This window comes from Myotis yumanensis, unplaced genomic scaffold (assembly GCF_028538775.1).
Source record: "Myotis yumanensis isolate MYYU_CA2020_CCGP unplaced genomic scaffold, mMyoYum1.0.hap1 SCAF_8, whole genome shotgun sequence".
NCBI lineage: Eukaryota > Metazoa > Chordata > Mammalia > Chiroptera > Vespertilionidae > Myotis > Myotis yumanensis.
In genome coordinates this window covers 85926503-85945841 of record NW_027223759.1, presented here as the reverse complement: position 1 = coordinate 85945841, position 19339 = coordinate 85926503, and the positions used below count along the sequence as shown (strand labels likewise).

General features: G+C 58.8%; 1 protein-coding gene across 1 annotated transcript in view; it reads right to left on the bottom strand.

The window, feature by feature from the left end:
• The window catches only part of GLI2 (GLI family zinc finger 2), a 225570-nt gene that overhangs the window by 54935 nt on the left and 151296 nt on the right, over positions 1-19339 (bottom strand). The window lies entirely within an intron of this gene.

The following is a 19339-nucleotide window of genomic DNA, read 5'->3' as shown; positions in this document are numbered from 1 at the left end:
CCGCGGCCATTTGTCTTCCACGCACACGGGGCAGCAGCCCGCCGGGCCTGCCCTAATAAAGGCACACAGACACTGCTGCTCACGTGCAGACCCTGGGACTGCTCTGTAAACACTACCCTCTCCGGTTTTACTGTGTAAAATACCTGCAACAGGAAACTTAGCATTTCAATCGTGCCTGAGTGCACAGCACAGTTACGCACATTCACATTGCTGTGCAACCACCACCACCATTCATCAGGGGGCTTTTCATCTTCCCAAGCTGAATCCCTGGGCCCCTCACACAAATCCCCATCTCCCCACCCTGGCCAGGCGACCACCATCCTAGTTTCTGTCTCTATGAATGTGGCTACTCCAGGTCCCTCACTAGTACTTGTCCTCCCGTGCCCGGTGTATTTCACGAAGCATCATGTCCTCAGTGTTCATCCATTGTACCCTGTGCCCGAAGGGTAGGCCACGTTCTGGTCATCCACCCATCCCTTGAGGGACACCTGGTTTGAATGCTCTGAACCCTTAACAAGAGAAAACTTACCTCCTGACATTTTAAACTTAATTTTTACATATTCAATTTTATCTTCATAATTCCACAATACTGGCATCTTCCATGGGGACTTGGGACAAAGAAAACCAATTTCTCACCCTGATTAAATCAATCTCTCAGACTCCAGAAATCTTGGGCTCACAGGGGAACTGGCCTCTAAAAACAGAGGCCAGCACCTCCTGCTTCCACACGGGGACACACTGGGCTTCGGGAACCCTCGGGGAGCCCAGCAGGGAAGCGGTGCCACCTCCACAGAGGCGCAGGAAAGGGCCTGTATGGTTTCTTCAATGCGGCCAGGCAGACTGAACCACAGCACTGTTAACAAATGTTTCCCTGCATTTCCAAAAGCCCCCCGGGGCAGCCAGGGTGGGTGTTATTGCACCCATTTCTCAGATGAGAAAATGGAGGCCAAGGGTGATTTCAGCTCAGTCACGGGGCTGAAAAGTGGCAGAGCCAGGAGGAGAGTCCAGGGCCCTGGCCAGCTGGTCATAGCTCTTCCCTCTGCCCAGCATGAATGAATACTCAGAGGCAGCCCTGATGCAAGGGGAGTGCCTGGCCCTCCTGTCCCCGCCTTGCTCACCCACTGTATTTAGCAAATGCACACAGTATCGAGCCTGTTCTAAGCACTTTGTGAATATCAACTCCTAGGACTTCACAGCAACCTCAAGCTGCACTCACCCCAGAATTCCTGGTGTCACGCTCTCCACCCCCAGCACCTGTGTGTCCTTTTCAACCCAGAGTTCCACCGACAGGGTTGAAGGGGGTCCCTTAATGCAATATCAGATTCCCCCAGCCCACCCCGACCAGGCCCCACCTAAGCAGCTGTGAGCGGGGATGTGTCCCTGTGCAGGATTAATGCAGCTTCTTCAGGACTAAAGAGCTCCAGCCGCCACAGGGATGACGTGCATGTGCTAGTTTCCCAGGCAAACGTGAACTGGAGTGGTGCCCAGGCTGACCTGCCGCTCCACCAAACCAGGCTGTGCATGTGCCTGTGTGTATGTGGGTGTGCTTGCATGTATGTGTGTGCGCCTGTGTGTATGTGCCTGTGCGTGTGTGCCTGTGAGTGTGTGCCTGTGTATGTGTGTGTGTGCCTGTGTGTATGTGCGTGTGCGTGTGCATGTGTGTATGTGCATGTGCCTGTGTGTATGTGCGTGTGCCTGTGTGTATGTGCGTGTGTGCTTGCATGTATGTGTGTGCGCCTGTGTGTATGTGCCTGTGCGTGTGTGCCTGTGCGTGTGTGCCTGTGTATGTGTGTGTGCCTGTGTGTATGTGCGTGTGCCTGTGTGTATGTGTGTGTGCCTGTGAGTGTGTGCGTGTGAGTGTGCGCGTGTGTGTGTGCCTGTGTGTATGTGCATGTGCATGTGTGTATGTGCCTGTGTATGTGCCTGTGTGTATGTGCATGTGTGCCTGTGTGTATGTGCATGTGTGCCTGTGTGTGTTGGGGGAGGAGGAGCCTGGGCTTCTGGGAGGAGACATGAGGGACAGCCACCCAGAGTCCTGGGCTGCTCCCTCCTTTCGGCCGGTCCCTGGGGTGACGGCTGTGGAGGTGACATGGGAAGCGGCTTTCTCTTTCTCGAGTCAGAGGGGCAAGGCAGGGCCTGGGCACCTCTGCTGCCCTCCAAGCAGCTGATGCCCATGGGATGAGCAGGCAGCAGAGGCTCTGGCCACAGCCCTGCACCCTCTTGTTACCACTTGGTGTCCTCAGAAGGAGCCCGGGAACACGTGTTAGCGGTTCACCCATCCAGGCATTGATGTGTTAGGTCAGTCGGCAGCTTGGGTGTGGCCTAGTGCCCACCGGGTGGGTCAGGGGAAGTGCCACAGGCACTCACCTCAGTGAAGCCCGCGGCCTCCTGGGCCTTTGCTATGGCACTATGGATCCTTTTCTTGCCAGGAAGCACATGGAGAGCAACGGCCAGGCAGCTCGTGGCTCCCCCGGTTCCCCCCATGGAGCCCTAGGTGCTGCCAGCAGCCAGCACCCAGGAGGCCCTCAGCAGCAGGGTCTCCGAGGACTCACATCCACACGCAGCCCCTGGGGTGGCCCCAGGGCGGATGGACGCGTGCCTGCCCACCTTCAGAGGGACCAGTCCACTCACAGCTGGGGCTGAGCCTGGCAGCAGCAGGTAGCAGTAACCACTCATCCCTTCATCCCTTCCCTCCTTAGCTCACTCCTTTATCCACTCATTCACCTGCCTGGTATCTGGGCATGCTCTTAGCAGGCAATGCTCCAGGGCCCTGGAGCAGTGCAGTGACGGCAGCCGCGGTGCCACCTTCACAGAGCCGTGCAGCTCTCCCGAGGACACAGGCCGTGAACAAACTAGCAAATATATTTACACCATAATGTCAGGGATGGCAAAGCTCAGAGGAAACGGGCTGGGCACGGGGCAGAGAGGGGGTGGGAGTAAGGGCTCCCGCAGGACAGGTGCACCAGGCGGGGGGACAGCAAGTGCAAAGGGAAGACCCAGGATGTCGGCGCCAGGAGCAGAGGGTGGAGGTGAGAGAGACAGGGAAGAAGGTCCCATAAGCCTGGTCAGGTTGTGGGAAGGACTCGGATTATTTTGGATGCAGGGTGGGGTGAGGGGAGAAGGGTTCTGAGCAGGAAATCGAAAGGCCACAGGAGCAGGCCAGATGGTGTGGGGCTGGCGTGCGCCTCGGCCAGGAATCCCAGGTGGGCCCTGCTACTAGTGACCATGGGACTTGGGAGAAATTATGTCCCCTTTTCTGGGTCTCACATTAGCCATCTGCACAATGAGGATTGGGTGAGCTCTAATTTCCTTCCTACCAGAGAGTCCTGCTATTTGTGAGCAGTCACTGCGCCTCTGGGAAAGGGCCACACCTGTCTCAGCCAGGGACACACCAAGGCGTCCCGAGGGACCTGAGCAGGCCGCGGGAGGGCCCTGAGCAGCCACGGGAGGGACCCAGGCAGGCCACAGAGGGGCCCTGAGCAGCCACGGGAGGGACCCGAGCAGCTGAGGGAGGGACCCGAGCAGCCGAGGGAGGGACCCGAGCAGCCACGGGAGGGACCCGAGCAGGCCACAGAGGGGCCCTGAGCAGGCCACGGGAGGGACCCGAACAGGCCACAGAGGGGCCCTGAGCAGGCCACAGAGGGGCTTTGGTGCAGGCGCTGCTTTGTCTTTGTGGCCCTATCTGTACAACACACTGACCCAGTGGCCCTCTACCTCCTCTCAGCCCGCCAGCCACAGGGCCTGCCACTGAAGCCACTTGTAGGACAGCCCCCAAACCGTCTCTGGGACCAACTGTGCCCCCAGTAAACTGAGGGTGAAGGCTGACCCTGGAGCATCTGAGGCTTGAGAACCTTTCAGACCAGCAAGGCCTGTCCCCAGCCCCCATGAAGGAACCTTCCAGAGGCAGCTGCTTAGCCCGGGCCCCTGGGCCAGGCCCCAAGGGAGACGCCACGGTGGACTCGGCGGGCAGTCACTGCCAACAGCCCAGGACCAAGAGGATGAGCGAGAACAAGAGCTGCCTTCGGTGACATGTGGAAGGAGACCCTTCCACACGTTGTTTTCATTGTGGGCTCTTTTTCCAAGTTAAACAAAAATCCCAGCCCAGCATCCTCCCGGCGGAGGGGAGGACACACCACATGCCGGCTCTCAGCGTGGCTCTCTTTAAGTTCCGAGGGAGAGACTCTGAGCTGGGGCTTTTCTGTGGCTGCCCGACCCCCTAAAAGAATGCACATTTGGTTTTGATCCCACACAGAAAGACCAACAGTCTGAGCAGCGAGGATGGTGGCATCTGGCTTTTTTCTTACCCCAGAATTTTCCTGTGCTAAGGTTTAAATGCCCAGTGCTCCTCGCTGGTGGTCCCAGGGAGGCAGCGTTACACAGCAGTGCCGCTGGTTTAAGGATCTCGCTGTGTGAGTGCGAAGGCCAAAGAGAAGGCGTAAGGGGTGGGGGGGCTCCCCTGTGAGCCGGGCTCTAGTTCATGCCCACGCATCAGACATGAGGACTCTGGTGAATTTCTGCCGGAGCGCATGGGCGGGGTCAGCAGGGGCTCAGACAAAGAAGCAGGAAACTGGGTCACGGAAACATGACAGGGCAGCTGTATGAGCAGCTGGAGGATTCCCTTCAGGTGAAGTCATGTGCTGCTGCAGCTCCGAGGCACTGCCAGGGGGCTGAGCTCGGAGCGGGCCCAGCGGTGGGCCCACAGCTGGAGGGTAGCGTGGTGAAGGCAACCGTCGCCCAGGAGAGCCGGGCGAGTTGGGGACGCACCAGCCCCGGGCTGTCCGGTCCCTAGAGGCTAGCATGGTCTCCAGGTGCTGAGTCTCTTCCGTCGAGACTGAGGAAGGCCTTAGCTCGGACTCCTGGTTCCTGCGAGCAGAGCTGCCTTGCCCTGCCACTGCCCGAGGGGCGGCACAGGTATCCTGGCAGGAGGCTGTCCCGGCACAAGGCCGGCCTGAGGAACGACGAAGCACAAACCCATCCTCGTGCAGCCAGTGGGACTCGGGAGGGAGGCCGGGGGCCAGAGCAGGTCACGGATCCCCCTCCTTCTCGGGCAGCTGGCCCAGGCCCTGGGGCCACCGTGCAGGAGGCCAGTGCCGTGGCGCCTCGTGGCGCCTCGATGGGCTCCAGGTGGCCTCTGTCAGCAGAAATGGAAGCCTTCTAGCCTGGCCTGGCTGGGGCCAGAGAAAGATGCATTGGCCCCAATTTCTCTCACACGATGGGGACTCTGCTTGGGATGCCCAATTAATGACCAGCCGGCCACGTTCCTTCCACTTATAACTGCTTGCAAGTGACAAGAGCTCCGAGTGAAGGGTCTTCTTCTGTGAAGGCGGAAGGACGCCCGCCCGGCTGCTGTGCCGCGTGTCCGCAGTGTCTGCACAGAGCGGATCTCGAGCCTCTGAGGCAGGGGTCCTCAAACTACGGCCCATGGGCCACATGCAAATACAAATATTGTATTTGTTCCAGTTTTGTTTTTTTACTTCAAAATAAGATATGTGCAGTGTGCATAGGAATTTGTTCATAGTTTTTTTTTAAACTATAGTCCGGCCCTCCAAAGGTCTGAGGGACAGTGAACTGGCCCCCTGTTTAAAAAGTTTGAGGACCCCTGCTGAGGAGACTGAATCAGGCCCCTGTCTAGTCACGGAGGAACTTTCCCCTGACCCCCACGCATCAGACAGGAACTCAGATGCGCATCCGCGGTTGATGTGCCCCCGTGGGCACACAGGGCTCCTGCTCACCGAGGTGCAGAGCAGGCACGGGCACGGGCAGGATGCCACGTCATGGCTTTGGGCGCTGCAGGAAAAGTCTCCTATAAATGAACCTGCTGACCGCCACCCCCGTTCCAGTGGGCCCATCCCCAGGGGCCTCAGGCCAGCTACTCTGAGCGCCAGCCGGGCCCACTTTCCGTTCCCTAGTGTCTGTGCCCTCACTGGCCAGGAAACAACAAGCCAGGGAGGGGACTCACAGGTGGCCTGGTCGTTCTAGCGAGTAAACAGCGCCATGAATTTTGTTTGAAAGGATGGTGTTTTATAAAAGCACACATATCCCTGCCTCCCCTTCCCCCAGCCACATCACCCAGTGCTGCAGCCGTGACTTGGCCCTCAGCAAAGTCAGTGGCAAAGACGCTTCAGCAGAGAGTGTGTGACCGGGTCAGGGGGTACCACCTCCCGTGTGCGGGAGGATGGTGGTCCAGAGGGTGGACCCCTTTAATGATCCAACTGCCTTAAAGCAAACCCAGCTCTGCCCCCAAGAAGCGAGGGGATCAGTGGCCTGACAAGTGCACGTCTGGCAAGACTGGCGTCCCACAGAGAGAGACTGCCACTCCATTCCCCTCGACGCCTGCTCACCAATTAAACCGTTTAACCTGCAGGGGACGGGGACGGGAAGACGCTCTGCTAATGACAACTGTTCATCGTTGGGAAGAGATGGCGACCTCTTATTTTTGCCCCCTTGACCTGGACACTTCAGCTGGATACTGGCTGGTTGCCTGCTGGGTTACGGTCTCTTTGTCACTGATCCCACAGGGCAGGACACCTCGCTCTCTCCTGCTCCTGTGAGGCCCCGGCCCCACTCCTCGGGGAAGCTGGAGTGCATACTTCCCAGAATACACCAGAAATGGCAACACTAGTGTCCGAGAAGGGGCTGACCAAGGGAGATGACACCGCCCAGGCACGTGGTGCCCCTGACGTGGCCTTGACCACATAGGCCGCGGGCTCTCCCGGTTCCAGCTCCTCAGCCTTCTCCGAATCCACAGTGGAGCTGCCCACCACCAGGGCCCAGGCCCACCGAAGGCCTCCCGCCGGTCAGTGGGTGAGGACCCTGCTTGAGTGCTCTGGAGACCCAGAGTACGAGGCGCAGTTCCTGCACCGGGGGCAGCTCTGCAGAGGATGTCTGCAAAGCCGCAGAGCCTGACCCCATGTGGCAGGTGGGGTCCGCGCGGCACAGGCTCAAGGAAGGGAGATTCCCACGCAGCCCGGAGCAGCCAGGAAGGCCCTCTGGAAAGGCGGTCTCGGAGCTGGCCCCGAAGGGGAGACCCCGAGGGAAGGGAGAAGATGACGATTCCTCGGGCTCAGGCAGCGCAGACAGAGTCCAGAAGACTCGATGGTGTCCCACACGGAGCTGTGTGGCCTGAATCCTGGTCTGAACTTTGTGGCCTCTCCTGTTCATGGGATGAAGAACACCTCTGCCTGGGGTCCCCCGGGAAATTAAATGATGCGCACACGTCACAGGAGGCACTGTGAGCACCTGAGGCACGAACATCAGCGCTTCTCTGGCCCCAGAATCACCTGCGGCTTTGTAAAAGCGCCACTGCCAGCCCCTGCAGGCATGGCGGCTACCGCGTGGTCCTGTGGACTCCGGGGGCCTGAGCACCACGAGGAACGCAGGCTTTGAAGGTCACCACTCCTGAGCTGCTCCATGCTGCAGAACAAAGGTGCGTGCCGGGCTGGGAGAAGCCCCACGAGACAGCACGCACCCAAGCGGCTTGGGTGGCCTCAGTCAACTCTGAAACCCTGCAGACAGGTGACTCAGATGGCCACGGCCTCTCCCAGTGGGCACGGCGCCACCGGCCCGGCATCAGAGCTTGAAGGCATGGGAGTCACGGGAGTCCAGGAGCGCCTCCTTCCCGGGGCCAGGCCTTCTGCCTGCGAATGGCACTACCACCCCAACAAGCCCGGGGAGGCTGCTTCCCGGGCCTCTGCTGATGCTGATGCCCAGGCCCCGCCCCGCAGGAAGCACTTAATAAGAATAATAATATCCTGAATGGCACTCCACAGCGGGCAATTAAAAAGCGTTTCTGTCTCACTGGGGGGAGGGGAAATGAAAATCAGACAGGAAATTCCAACACCACAGCTGGCTGGTGTCCTGCGGGCTGAGGCCCAGGCTGCTCACTCTCACAGCCAGTCCCGCCCCCACACAGAGGCGGTAGGACCAGGGCCCGCCCGTGCACACCCCCACCACGGAGCCACAGGCTGGCCTTTCCAAGAAGGTGCTGCTTGACAAAATATGACAAAATAGATGCTGGAAAGAGTGCAGGACGCCGGGCCAGCGCCAGCTGCTGCACCAGGGCGGGCCCCGAGCTCTGCAGGCGGCGGGCAGGGCTGCAGGGAGAAGTGCTCTCTGTGAGGGCTGGCAATGCGCCGTGCCTGCCCCATGGCCCCGGGAGAGGCAGGCTCCTGTCCCACAGGCCCTCAGCTCAGGAGCCCGGACGTCCTGGGACCAGTCCCTTCCCAGCCTCCGTAACTGGGAGAGTAAATGCCTGTCGCTCGCGCCCTCCAGTCTGCGGTACTTCGGTTACACAACCCGATCTGACTGAGACACGCTCGGATGGCGAGGCCAAGATACGGGGAACAGGCTCCAGGAGGCAGATGGGACCTGGGCCAGAGGCCACAGGGTCATGGTGGACAGCACTGGGCTGCAGGGGACACCGTGGCCCAGCCGGCCCCATCACTGATGCTCTTTGCCTGCCTGTGCCTTGGTTTGCTCATCTGTGCGATGCAGGCAGTGACAGGACACACACCAGAGGGACACCATGGAGCAGAGCTGAGCTGACCTGTGTCCGGAGCTTGTGCAGAGCCAGCCCTGCGAGGACCTGGGAGTGCCAGAGGCCCTCTCCATGACCTCCTGCCCTCAGCTAGGGGTGGGGATGGGGGGGAGCTTGAGGCACCCTGAGGAGACGGGGAATGAATGGGTTGCACAATGGTCAGGGTAGACGAGTGGGGTCCCACATTAGAAAACCTTAGGACCAAAAATACCTTAGCGAAGGCCAAGCCCGATCGAGTTTGAAGTGTCCTGGCCACAGAATCTGTTCCAAAGGAAGTGAAGTCAGGACCCCAAACCCACAGCCGACTTCGGCCCAGGGGCTGTGGCTCCACAGGTGTGCCCTGCAGACTTCCAAGCAACCTCGCAGAGAACACAGCCCAGGCCACGGGCCTGGAGTGATTGGCCTGTGACGCCCCCGTGTTCCAGGCTCCTGCCGCCTGTTCCCGAGGCAGGCGGGCCAGTGTGGCCCAGCACTGCCTGGCTCACCTGCACAAGTGTTCCCTGGAGTCCTGTCACCCTCAACAGGTTCACCTGCCCACTTGTACCAGCAGCCCTGGCAGCTTCAATGCTGTCCCGTCACCGCCTGAAAGCCCACTGTCATGGGAGACGGGGATCCCACGGGCCCCGACGTGTCACGCCACTCTGCTTCCCTCCACAGCACCCGGCCCTTCCTGCAGGTCTAGCAAGAGCTCAGCCTGGTGTTGGTCTTGCTGCAGCCCCCAGAGAGCTGAGAGCCTGTGGCCGTTCTGCTGCCGTTTATGAGGGGCCACAGCACGGGGTCCTGCCAGGCACGGGGGGGTGGGGGGGGGGCACGTTCCCGGGCTGGCGAAGGCAGCACTTACTCCAGGGTGTGCTCTGAGGCAGAGCCTGCCAAAGCCAGTGTCTGAGATTAAAAACCCGGCCTGGGATCTGCTGGGAAGACAGCCTGCAAGCACCTCTGAGCATGGCACTCGGGCCGCATGCGCTTGCGTTCCCCCGTGACAGCTGGTCACACAGCTTCCCTTCCACGGCAGCAGCCTCTGGAGGACACCTCGGAGCCCTGGCCAGTGCCTTCCCAGCGGCAAGGTGGTACTCGTCTCCTAAAATCAGTGGTTCTCAACCTTCCAAATGCCGCGACCCTTTAATACAGTTCCTCATGTTGTGGTGACCCCCAACCATAAAATTATTTTCGTTGCTACTTCATAACTGTCATTCTGCTACTGTTATGAATCGTAATGTAAATATCTGATATGCAGGATGTATTTTCATTATTCGAGACCCACAGGTTGAGAACCACTGCCTTAAAGGCATCTTTTCCTTAAAACATTCTCTACCCCAAACTAGCCTCTCTCTTAGTGCCCACTGTCAAATGCAGCCCTGGCCCCAACATACAGTGCACATGCTATCTTAAATCTCCTGTAGTCACACAAAAAAAACCCTAAAAAAGAAACTGGTAATAATCCTATATAATAAAACCCTAATATGCAAATCAACCGAACGACCGAACGGCAGAAGGACTGTCCAGACCACCTTCCAGGCGGCCACACTATGACATGCACTGGTGCCAGGCCAGCCAAGGCGGGTGCGATGGATTGGTCAGGGGGCCCTGCATCACCCCATGATTGCCCCGCAGAGGGAGGCCCAGTCTACCAGGCTGGCGGCATTGCGGCAGGTGTGCCGGGCCAGCAAGCGATCACCCCGCAGAGGGAGGCCCAGGCCAGCCAAGTGATGGCACCCTATACCTGTCACCCACAGAGGGAGGCGACCAGTGGTGGGGAAGAGGGGCAGTGCCATACAGATGGCAAGCAGTGGCAGTGGTGGGGGCGTGGCCAGCTGTTGGCAGCCGGGGGAAGGAAAGCCTGATAGGCCCTGATCACCAGCCAGGCCTAGGGACCCTACCCGAGGGGTCCTAGATTGCGAGAGGGTACAGGCCGGGCTGACGGACAACCCCCCTACCCAGCCCCCATGCACAAATTTTGTGCACCGGGCCTCTAGTCTTCATATAAATTCACTGACTCAGCATATCCAAAATATTATTTCACTATATGACCAACATAAAAGTCATTAACAAGTTGTTTTGTATTCTTTACTTTATACTACATCTTTAAAGTCGCTGTGTAGTTTACATCTATACACATCGCAGTTCAGAGCGGCTGCATTCGAAGTGCTCAGCAGCCACGGGTGTGGAGTGGCTGCTACTGAACCCACAGCCCTAACCAGTTATCACTGAACCGCGACTGTTCAGACGTCCGGTCTAGGTTAAGAAAAGCCCCCGACGGCACAAAAGCATGGTGATAAACATTCTCCCCACAACTCAGTTCTTCCTCACGTCTCACTCTTAACTATTTGGTCACTTCCTGCCCTTCTGCCCTTGCTTCCACCCACTGGACTCCCAGGGTCGTTCCTTCTGCACCTCGGCCTCAGGGCAGAGCAGAGTGAGTCAACCACCCACTGCCTTCCCCACAGGCTTGGGCAGGTGCTCCAGAGACCTTCTGACAAAAAGGGCCAGAGAAACCAGTGTGAACCCTGAGGACTAAGAAGGGTTCCTGGGGGAGCCCTGGGCTCATTTTTTTTTTTAATGCAGAGCCTAACAGTCATTCTGCACAGAGGCCTCTCATCAGAACCGCACTCAGAGGGCAGCCTGCACTGAACCACCTGTCTCAGCACCCCAGCCTTTAGCACGGAGTTCCTGGAGTGCTAAGCAGCAGGACTGAGGCTCTCCCCATCCAACTGAGGATGTGCCCCTTTGACCACCAGGGCCAGCGGCAGGGACTTCTGTCTAGATAAGCCCACTTTCCCTCCTGGAGCTGACCATGTCTCGCCAGAGCAGAGCAGGGCAGAGCAGCGCCGCAGCGCCCTCCGCGGCCCAGTGAGGAGCAGGGCCGGGTGGAGTGCACCACCACGGAGCGAGGCTGCCTAGCTGGCAAGGCCTGGCCCCGGGTCGCCTCACGGCCTGCCTCTCCCAGCCACCCTGCAGCACTCCCGGGCTGCTGCACAGCAGGGCTGTATCACTGTCAAGCGTTTGCACTGAAGTCTCCTTTTTCACCACACCCCAACTTAGGGGTTCCTGTTGGCATTGAATTGGCGCCAACGACCATCTGTTGACACCAGAAAGCAAAGCACATGCAGGGACTGTGCGGGGCGGGGGATGTGGAAAAACACTGGCCAAGCCACGTGACGCTTCCAGAAGCCCGGCTCCCTGGGCGGCACTGGTTCTGCGTAATTCCGACCAACGGACTAGATGGGGGTTCCAGCACATGCCATTCCCACACCCTCCCCACCCTCCAGCCCACCACCTCCACCTGCTGCTCTCGGGAACCGGGGTTCCCTGCATCAGGACACTGGAGGTCCCACTGGCAGGACTGGAGGCCAGGCCACGGGACCCCCAGGAACAGCAATTCCCCCTTTTTGCTGGAAGAGAAACTGAGATGCAGAAAAGACGGCCGCGTGACCCCACCCACTGGCCCCCCCCACCCGCCCCCAGCAGGGCCAGAACCTTGTTTCCTAGAATAAGATTGTGTGAGAGGAGAGAGAGGAAAACAACTCCAAAGGCTTCCTGGACATCAGAAACCCTCTTGCAAAACAATATTTTGATGAGCTAAGTGTGAATGAAAAGCAGAAGGAATCTACATCCTTGAAAATAAACAGGGTTAAAATACAGGGCAAACTCACTCACACAACGTGTTTCGGGCCAGAGAAACCAGAGCTGTCCTTCCTTCCACACACCCGAGAGCAGCCTGGCCTGTCCGCCCCTTTAAGGCATCTGTGGGCCATGACCCTGCTCTGTGGGCCCAGGTCTACCCCAGCAACGGGGAGCTAGAGGGCCGATCCTTGATGGACAGGCCCGGTCCTGTTGTTACCTGGAGAACGGAGTACAAAGCCCAGCGTCGTCCTAGCATGCTCCTGATCCTGCCCTCAAACTGGCCCCAGGACCAGACCCCAGAAGGCCGTCCCTCCTCCACAGCTCCAGCCTGCAACAGTGCTCACTGTGCCCAGGAGTCCCTCCCCACCCCTGCCTGTCTCCTATCACACCAACTCACAAGCAAGTCTAGTTCACTCGTGCCTCCTCTAGGATGCTTTCTAGACCTTTCTGCCCCTCTTCAAATCAGGCAGAAGATCTGCCCTCTGACCCCATTTCCTCAAAGCCGGAGTCCAGTACCTGGGCTGGAGGGATGAGGAATAGTGCCCTGTGAGTCCATGAATGAATGAGTGGGGGATGAGGGAGTGACTCTCCTCACTACAGGAAAGGAGAGCGTGAGGCCGGCAGGGTGACCACCAGCTGCTGACATTCTGCATGCATTAATGTAGGACCGGGGAGAAAGCCCGCCGCACAGCGAGGCAGACAGAGCAGGAGCAGACAGACACAGTCATGGCCACGCAGCGACGTTTCCATCAGCGACGCACCGCGTATATGATGGTGGACCCATGAAATCATAACGGAGCTGCCTAACGCGGTAGCACCACGCATCACTCGCATGTTGTGGCGATGCTGGTGAAAATAACAGGACAGCATGGACAGTGGTGGACAGTATGCAATACTTGATAATAAACGACATGCTACTGGCTTAGGTGTTCACTATACTATATTTATTAAAGTTATTTTAGAATATTGTATTTCTGCTTTTAAAAATAAAGACGTAAAAGATGGATGAGAGCAGAGTAGCAGACACAGTAGTAGTAGAAAGAGCAGAGTAGGAGAGAGGACTAGTAGGCAGAGCAGAGTGGGAGAGAGGACTAGTAGGCAGAGCAGAGTGGGAGAGAGGACTAGTAGGCAGAGAAGAGTGGGAGAGAGGACTAGTAGGCAGAGCAGAATAGGAGAGAGGACTAGTAGGCAGAGCAGAGTGGGAGAGAGGACTAGTAGGCAGAGCAGAATGGGAGAGAGGACTAGTAGGCAGAGAAGAGTGGGAGAGAGGACTAGTAGGCAGAGCAGAATGGGAGAGAGGACTAGTAGGCAGAGCAGAGTGGGAGAGAGGACTAGTAGGCAGAGCAGAGTGGGAGAGAGGACTAGTAGGCAGAGCAGAGTGGGAGAGAGGACTAGTAGGCAGAGAAGAGTGGGAGAGAGGACTAGTAGGCAGAGCAGAGCGGGAGAGAGGACTAGTAGGCAGAGCAGAATAGGAGAGAGGACTAGTAGGCAGAGAAGAGTGGGAGAGAGGACTAGTAGGCAGAGCAGAATGGGAGAGAGGACTAGTAGACAGAGCGGAGTGGGAGAGAGGACTAGTAGGCAGAGCGGAGTGGGAGAGAGAGGACTAGTAGACAGAGTGGAGTGGGAGAGAGGACTAGTAGACAGAGCGGAGTGGCAGAGAGAGGACTAGTAGACAGAGCGGAGTGGCAGAGAGAGGACTAGTAGACAGAGCGGAGTGGCAGAGAGAGGACTAGTAGACAGAGCGGAGTGGGAGAGAGGACTAGTAGACAGAGTGGAGTGGGAGAGAGGACTAGTAGACAGAGCGGAGTGGGAGAGAGAGGACTAGTAGACAGAGCGGAGTGGCAGAGAGAGGACTAGCAGACAGAGCGGAGTGGGAGAGAGGACTAGCAGACAGAGTGGAGTGGCAGAGAGAGGACTAGTAGATAGAGCGGAGTTGGAGAGAGGACTAGCAGGCAGAGCAGTACAGATTCCCTGGCACATCAGCTGGGACCCTCCTTCGAGATGGACAATGAAGGTGGTTCTAACAGCAAAGGCACCAGGCTTCCTACATGTCGAGCGTTCCCAACATGTGACATTTGTTAACTGATTCAACCCTATAGCACTTGGAGGGGAATGTATTTTTATTATCATCCTGATTTTACGGGCTGGGGTCAGTCCCAAGGTCTCACTCCATGCCTGGAAATTCCAGACAGGTTCTTACGAGGGGGGTGTGGTGGGGGCAGTGGGGCAGTGAAAGCTCTCCTAGTTCCATAAACACATGAGTCCAAAACCTGGTCAGTGCTGCTCAGTGATAGAGCATCGACCTATGAACCAGGAGGTTGCAGTTCGATTCCCAGTCAGGCTCCTGCAGGCTGGAATCCCAGTAGGGAGCGTGCAGGAGGCAGCCGATCACTGATTCTCTCTCATCACCGATGTTTCTATCTCTCTCTCCCTCTCCCTTCCTGTCTGAAATCAATACAAATGTATTTAAACAAACAAAAACACCTGAGGCCAAAGAGGAGGCCCAGCCTGGGCCGTGCTTCACTGTGATCTGAGCGGCAGGTGTGTGACGGAGGCCGTCCACGGGGCCCAGCAGGAGGAGTGGCAGAGCCCACCCACTCCCAGAGCACGGGCTGGACTTGTGTTCCCACTTTGTTCATGGCCTTTCCAAAAGTGATTACAACACCCCCCACCAATAAAAGGGCATTCTAAGTGCTGCCCAGGGGTGCGAGAGTAGGAGGCCAGTCCGGGAGGGCCCCCAGGGAGGGGTTATCTGTTTGCCCAGCTGTGCTCCGGTGCCTGCTAATAACCCCCATGGATCATCCTGCCTGGCTGGGAAAACGTGCTGACTGGCGTTACACCGGCCCCCGCCCCCCTGGCTCAGCGCCCGCAGCACATGCGGGTGCTCCTTGTTGCATGCTGCTGCTGTAACCAGGGCGGCGAGGATGGCAGAGGGCCACCCCAGGCCCACGAGCGCCTGCAGTGCAGAAAAAGCACCCACCTGGCTGTGTGCTGATTAATGGTGGGTCCCGCTAATAGCCCTGCTTAACACAGGAGTTTGTCAAGATGAAGTAATTGCCTTAAACAAAAAGTGTTTATCTGTAAGGCACGCTGACGAATGACTGGTGCTGGGAGACGGGGTGATGGATGTCTGTGACTCCCTGCCACCATCGCCCCCCCATTTGCATAAAGTAAAAGGCAGCCCTTGATTAGGGTGAGAAGCCCCGCAAACCCTGCCAAGGGAGGGGCGGCCAAGGGCCCTGCAGTCACCCCACCTCAGGCCTGTGGGCCCCTGGGGGCCCCAAACTGCCTGTTAGCATTACACTCCTGGGACAGGCAAGGCCCAAGGCAGGGATGAGCCAGGTGCCCATGGGCTCGAGTTGGGACAGGAGAGCTGGGCGGAAGAAAGCACAGCGCAGAGAAAGCAGACCGCCGTAAGGGGCCCTGAGGAAATAGGGAAACAGGGTGGACAGCCCCCCCCCGCCCCCCCACGGCTAGCCCGGCGCTCGCACACCCAGCAAGCCCGCCACTGTCACTGAAGCCATGGCTACTTCCCAAGACGCTGTGGCCCACGGGGCTGTTACCAGGCGGTGGCCGGGTACCAGCCAGGATCCCATGTATAAAACGGATTAAATGAGGTTGCGTGCACCATCTCACCCCGCTAGCATTGGGTTCCAGGGCTCCAGGGTTCGGGGCCATGAAGTCCATGTCTCCTTGAGCATTTCACGCTCGTCCCCTCCAGGTGGCACCCTGAAAGCGACGATCCCGGAAATGGGCAGAGACCCGTGCAGGGGGGCTGGAGACTGTGGCCGCTGGGCCAGCCAGCGGGCTGGGAGGACAGGTGGGCTCCTTGAGTCTGGGAGGCACCTTCAGGTTATCTCCCGCTGGGACCCTCATCACCAAGCAACCAAAGCCTCATTTCACAGATGAGGAAACGGAGGCTTGATGAGTATGTAACTTGTCCAAGATCACACAGCAAGGAGAGAAGGAGTGACCGTGATAATGCTGACCCTGTAGCTTCTGAGGACTCAGGGGCCGTGAGCTGGGACGCTCATTGCCATTCTGGGGGTAGAGCTTCCGCACGAGCTGTGGGTGACAGTGAACCCCGAACTCCCCGACGGGTCAGAGACACACTTCAGGGCAGAGGAGGGTAACTTGGCACTAACATGAAACCCCTGTCGGCCTGCATCTCCCTCTGCCCACAGTCTGCCCCGCAGCCACAGGCCAGGCAGTGCCTCCCGGCGGTGGATTCCATCTTCCTTTGGGGGCAGGGGAAGATTCCCAAACCAAACCGCCCACCCAGAGTCTGCCTCTGGGCGGGAGCACCGCCAGCCAAGCCAGGAGCTGTTCCCATAACATTGGTTTCTCCCCAACCACAGTTCCAGGCCGATGCCATGTGTGGCCCAGTGGTGGGGAGGAGCAGTGGCCAGATCTGGGCCAGGGGACCGCCCCTCCCTGGAAGCAGAAATGGTGTTCTCCCAACTGCACAGGGCCCTCCCGCCTCAGCTCTGGAATGCACGGAGTCTGGCTTCTTCCCCCTTCCCGGGTGCTGGGAGGGACCCACGGTGACCATGAGTCCGCAGGGCGGAGCAGAGAAAAAGCTCCAAAGTCAAGGCCCCTGCCACCAAGGGCTCTGGGAAGGTGTCCCCACAGAGCTGCCAGCTGGAGGGAAGGTGGACTGTCGCGGCCTGGCTTTGCCCAGGTGCACAGGGATGCCACCCTGACACTCATGCCTGTGCTCCACTGGTCCCGGGCACCCTGCTCCCATGCCACCCCTTAGGCTGAAGCTACGGCGGCTGAGTGGACAGACGGCCAGACCAAGGCTTGAAGGGCCTCCCTCCTCACCACCAGACAGACGGTAGCCACTTACCACACGGGCCCGGGGGCAGGTTTAATGACCTACTATGCGGGGTCTCATGTGCACACAGGGCCATAATGTGCGGCCATGCCATCCTTCTTGCCACCCCCACCCCAAGACATGACGGAGGATCAATAAATGCCCCAGGAGGGCAGCAACCTCCACCCCCATACTGTTCACTACAGTAACAGGGCTGTCCCCGCCAGCACCCCGTGGTGGAAGAGCAGCGTGTACGGCGTGACGCACACGAGGAGTCAGCACGCGTGCTGTGCCCCTGGAATTCACATGTATTTGCTCTGTCACTACCCCCCACTTTACAGGCGAGGAAACCGAGGTTCGGCGAGTATGTAACTTGTCCAAGATCCCACAGCAAGCAACTGGCAAGGAAGGGTCTGAACCCTGGGCTGTGACTCTGGAGCCTGAGGCTTAACCGTCTCCCCCTCTGGCCCATCCTGATGACTGCTCTCTTCATCCCAGTGTGACTGGCTGGCTGGGGAATGGAGAAGCCGAGTCCCTGGCTGGAGAAAATGGGTGGGGTGGGGCGTCAGGCTGTAGCAGGGTGAGTCTGGGGCGTTCCACATCCTACATGACACCATGGACACCGGGCACCAGCCTGCTGGTGACGGAGAGGCGTCAGGTTTTAGACAAGGGAGCAATAGCGTCGGCATTGCATTTTACATCCATGGGAGCAGAGGCTGAGGTGTGAGGATGCTGCTGGGGTGAGGAAGTGAATGAAGATGCAGATCCTACCTGAACGACGGGGGTGAGAGCTGAAGGGCCTCCACAGGGAGACCGCGGGGCAGAGGGCGTGCACCCCGACCTGGCAGGCGCCGGGCCGGCAGGCCTTGTGCGGCACGGGTGTGGGGGTGAGTGAAGAATGAGGCTGGCCTGGCCAAGCATCCTGGGAGGGGTGCTGACTTGGGGCTCAGGTGGGTGGTGGTGTCCCCAACTATGAGAGGGGACACAGGAGAGAGGCTGCTTTGAGGCTCTGCAAAGGGCGGTTTCTGACCTGCTGAGTTTGGGATTCTGTGGGGCATCAGTGGCCGGCCGCATCCGGGGCCAGTGTGGACAAGGCGGGGCTGGGAGAGCTTTGAGGAGACACTGGGGTGGCTGAGCCCCGAGTGAGAGTGACTGTGTCAGGCCAGTGGGTCAGGAGAGGGGAGCCAGGCTGGGAACCAGGGCTCCTGTCAGAGCTGGCTGAGCTCGCCTGGCCTCGGGCCTCCAACACTGTGGCCTGGGTGCTGCCTCTGGTCCAGCTTCCCAGCATCCAGTGCAGGAGGAGGGGTGACTCCCAGTTCGCACCCAGCACCCGTGGCTCATGGCCACAGAGGGTGTGGACATGGAGAGGGGAGGTTGCTAGGGAGACGTGACCCCCTCCCCAGGTCAGTGTTTAGGATCCTGGTCGTGCTGAAGCCACTGACTTCCTATCAGACCCCAGGCCCAGGGCTCGTTTGTTCCCTGCCCCATGCACGCTTCTGAGGGGCAGAGAGGCAGGCGGCCCTGGCCGAGGCTGGCAGTGTGCCTCTTCAGGGAGAGGCAGAGCCTCCTCTGCTGCAGGCCTCTGTCCAGGGACTGTGGGCTCAGTTGGTACTCAGAGCCCAGCAAGGGCAGGAGCAGGGTGAGCTGGGTGTAATGACCACTGGCGTAGAAACTTGACCTGGTTCAGGGTGGCACAAACCACTCCCTCATTGGTCCCTAATGACCCCGGAGGCAGCCGACACCTGAGTAACAAGCACATCCTGTGTGTTCAGCTGCCTGTTGGGTCTTGAGTGGAACAGAAGGGGCAGCAGAAGCCGGAGCCCACCTTGAAACCCGTGTTCCCACCGTGGTCCCAGGTGCAGGCAGGAAACCTTCCATTGGCCTGAGCGGTGCCCCAAGCCCAGTCCTGGAGCAGCCGGGATGGTAGACAGAGAGAGGCCAGCCCAGATCAGCCTGGGCTCCGCAGCGCTCCAGCTCCCAAACAGTGAGAAGTCACCCAGGCTCTGATGTCCCGATAGAGGCCGGTTTGGTTTCCTAATTCTGGCTCTGCCACGAACGGGCTGTGTGACCTTGGGCAAGTCATTTCACCTCTCTGAACCTCAGTTTCCTCCTATAAAACTTCCTTCCCTCGGAGGGCCAGTGGGAGAGTCACTGGGATCACAGAAATGCAAGCTCATGCCCTAGCTGGGGGTCGACAAACCTGCCCCTCAGGTAAGCAGCGCTCCCACCCTCAAGGATGGCAATTGGTAGAGGATGCACAGTGGACAGGCACCCCCCTTTAAACTGTGGGGTGCCACCGGGAGGATCCAGCACCAGCAGCAGGTGGGTTTGAACCCCCTCCCCTCTCCTCTCCCTCCCACCTCCCT